We start from the raw sequence: 3,599 nt of genomic DNA, 5'->3' as shown, positions 1-3,599 counted from the left end.
GGTGGGGGCGGGGAGGGACAGCGGGGCTCTGAGGGCCACTCCGCAGGGCAAGGGGACATTCCAGAGCATCCCGGGTGTGTGTGACTGAGGAGGGAAGCCTTCTGGACGGCAGGCTGCTGTCAGCTTGCCCGAGGCGTTAACTAGAGGCTGCCCGGGGCTGGTCTGTCCCCTAACGGACAGATGCCGCGGGATTGAGGGGTCTGCCCCTCACCGTCCGCTCCCTCTGCCCAGGGCTGACGGCTGCAGTCAGCCCTGAGCTCTTGGCATTGAACCTGGACGGGCCTCTCAGCCTTTGTCCATAGAATGTTCCAGCCACCTCTAAGGAGGGGAGGCACCCGGGGGACACGGTGGGCTAAGTGGACTGAAAGCAGGTCCCCTTTGCCTCAAAAAGGTCGAGGGAGTTTACTGTGACACAGAGGGTTCGCACATGCCCCAAATCTGAGCCAGCTTCTGAGACACGGCCAGCTCCTGTGGGCTGTCCCTGTGTTATCGGCAGGGAGCGGGGCAGGTGGCGGGCGTGCTGCTGGCCAGAGCTGGGAGATCCAGTCCGAAATAGCCAGCTGGTGTCCATGGCGACCGCGGGCTGAGCAGCTAGAGATTAGAAATCAGGCGGCTTCGAGGGGCCGGGGCCCTTGGGTTAGTGGAGTCACTGTTGGGCGGGCTACATCACTCACCCAACTCTTGGGACGCTTGTGAGAGTATCGATAACGTTAAGGAACAAAATCCAACCGAGTAAATTTGAAGATCGGTTGGGCTTTATTAAGCGATTCAAGGATCGGGCAGCGGGGAGCTCCGAGTGGCACAAAATGGAGGTTTTTTTTACAAGAAGGAGAGGGTGGGCAAGGAGTTAACGTCAAAAGAAAAGAAAAGATGGCGGCGGGCAAGGCCGCTTTCCCTTAGGTAGGGGCAGGGCGGGGGTCTGAGGTGGGTGGCGAGGCCCGGGCGCAGAGGCCCTCACTGGCGCCGACCAGGCCTCGTTTCGTTTCCGGGACAGGCTGGAAAGTGCACCCAGGTCAGGGCCCAGACTCCAGGTGGGAGACTTGACCTAAGTGACGCCATTTGGGGCTTGCGATTTTCTATTTAACAATAATTACATCACGACAGGCGTTGCCCAAGACCGTCCCGAGCACGGGCGAGCAGGTGGGGAAGAAATGCAGGTCAAACCATCCAGGGCAGTGTGTCTTAGAGCCTCCGGTCGCCTCCCACTGATGCTGCTGTCACAAACCCCACGGACAGGGTGACAAACACTCCTGTCGTCTCAGTTCTGGCTGCTGGGAGTCGGAGATGACGGGGGGGGGGGGGGGGGTGGCTTCTCTCCCGGTGGCTCTCAGGCGGCCCCTCCACCCTGCGTGCGCACAGGGTCGTATCCATCCAAAAGGTGGTAAACGTGCACGTTTCCCTGACTTCTGGGAGCCGCTCTAACCAACTGGAAGAGCCCGTGGAGGAGGACCCTCCTCTCTGTGGCCTGTGGTTGGGAGCACTGGGGGGCGGGGTGATCGTGTGGGGCTGAACCCCTAACCCGTGGCCCCTGTCGCTGTCCCTGGGTGGACGGTGTCAGGACAGAGAATTCTGGGCACTCTCGTATCTGGGGATCGTCTAGTGTTCATTGTGGGGACCCCTCCTCCCACGCTGGAATTGGGTCTGGGAACCTTAAAAAGACCGTAACCCACACGTTAATAAGATGCAATAATACAATTGTAAAATACAATAAAAATGAATTAAAAAAAGGGAGGGAGGAGAAGACATAAAATGCATACCTACGTTTTTTATAAAAATAACAGCAGCTTTTAGCCTTGTGGTGCTAAAGTGGCTGCTGGCTCTTAAGCATCACATGTACATCCAAGACTAGAAGAAGAAAGAAGAGGGGAAAGGATGCCAGCTGAGTATGTCCCTTTTATCGGGAAAAAGACAGTCTCCCCAAGAAAACATCGGACATCTGCTTCCCTCTCCCGGGCCAACACTCAGTCCCACGGGCACTTGTGACCTTGTGGGAGCTGGTGGAAGCAGGTGCCTGACTCTTCCGGTCTCTAAGGTGGGGGGCACCAGGGAGGGGCGTTGGCCATGGCAGCAAGTCGCGGGGTGTGTGTGTGTTGGCCAGCTTGTTCTGGACGCCAGGGCAGAGCTGTGAGGTTCGGGGGGGTGGGGGTGGGGGTGGACGTCTCCTCAAGGGTTAAAGGTCTGAGGACAGAGCATGTGGAGGAACGCGCTGCTGGGACCTCACAGCCTGCAGGGAAGACAGTTCCCGCTGGAATGACATTTGTCACCGTGGCCAGACGGCCCCGCCTCTGCCCTTGGGGAGGTAAGGGAGCTCTGCAAAGGTCTGTCCCACGAGGGAGGTAAAGCTGGTGGAGACACCTGTCCACTGGGCACGTGGGTGTGCCGGCCCCTTGCCACCGGCCCCTGGGACGTCCCCTTCAGGGGACAGCTGCAAGGGTCTCGGTCTGTGGCCCCCAGAGGCAGGCAGTGCCAGTGCAGACAAAGCAGTGGGTTCTCCCCCACCCAGAGTGGCGCAGATTTGGGGTGTGTTTCTGGGCCGAGGGGCTTCGCTGCGATCCTGGTGTGGACCGTGCTGGCGCGGGGCTACATTTGCAGCTCCGGGACCCCCCATCCTGATTAGGGAGGGGGTCACCGGACGTGCTGCAGCAGGCAGCCTCGTGTGGTTCCCCACGCCAGGGCCCGGCCTGCCCTCGGGCTCCTCCCGGAGGCTGGCAGGTGCCTTTGGGCTGGGGGGGGGGGTGCGGGTGCCTGGAGGCTGATCGCTCAGCCCCCAAGAGCCCACCCTCACGAGTGTCCTGCCACCTGTGAGGCCGCTCCTCCACCCCGGCAGGTGTTTCTAGGCGTCTCCTCCGTGCGGCTTCTGTCGGATGACACGTGAGGGTGACCCTCTGACCACTGAACGGGGGCAGAGGGCAGGGTGAAAGATGCACAGGCAGGGGAGAAACTGAGGGGCAGAGAGCCGTTGGCAGGAAGGGGCAGAGGAGGGAGGGGAAGCAATGGGGGAAGGAGCAGGGGCAGAACCTGGGGGCGAGGAACAGGGGGCGGATTGGGGGAGGGGGAGGGGGTGGGGATGGGGCAGAAGGTGAGAGCTGAGGGCAGGGGGAGGGGCAGGCGCAGGGCGACATGGGGGGAGGGCCGGGATGTGGATTCAGCACTCACCTGAGTCCTGTGATGTGGGAACCGGCAGAAGGAAAATGCTGGTTCCCAGGCAGGCAGGAGGCCCGTTCAGTGTTTGGTTTTTAATCAAACCAATCCCCCCACATCCGCTGCGATCTGGTCATGACAGAAGGGCGACCAAACTACAGGAGCAGATGTCCTCCCAGCAAAGGGTGCGAGGGTACCAAACAGCAGGCAAGCCAAAACCCTGCGCTGCCCGCCGCTGCCTTCTCGAAGACTCACGTCGCGTTTCCAGTTGGAGACACGGTGAAAGCAGAGCGCCATCATCTCTCCTATAGCAGGACTGGACCTCTTCGCTCTAGAATTAATGTTTTTCTTCTAACGTTTATTTTTGAGGCGGGGGAGGGGCAGAGGATAGGAAGGGGGCTCTGTGCTGACAGCAGAGAGCCTGATGCAGGGCCTGAACTCATCAACCGTGAGATCAT

The 3,599-nt window shown here is 60.2% G+C and overlaps 1 long non-coding RNA gene across 1 annotated transcript; it reads right to left on the bottom strand.

Moving 5' to 3' along the window:
* Positions 1 to 844: 844 nt before the first annotated feature.
* Positions 845 to 3,157, bottom strand: LOC113594941 (uncharacterized). Its single transcript, XR_008294468.1, has 3 exons — positions 2,786 to 3,157; positions 1,758 to 2,224; positions 845 to 1,649 (listed from the first exon to the last, which is right to left on the bottom strand). It is a non-coding gene; the product is annotated as an uncharacterized LOC113594941 (long non-coding RNA).
* Between the last annotated feature and the right edge of the window lie 442 nt (positions 3,158 to 3,599).

This window comes from Acinonyx jubatus, chromosome E3 (genome assembly GCF_027475565.1).
Source record: "Acinonyx jubatus isolate Ajub_Pintada_27869175 chromosome E3, VMU_Ajub_asm_v1.0, whole genome shotgun sequence".
Taxonomy (NCBI): domain Eukaryota; kingdom Metazoa; phylum Chordata; class Mammalia; order Carnivora; family Felidae; genus Acinonyx; species Acinonyx jubatus.
The sequence above is the reverse complement of the archived record's forward strand: the minus strand, read 5'-3'. Positions and strand labels throughout refer to the sequence as shown.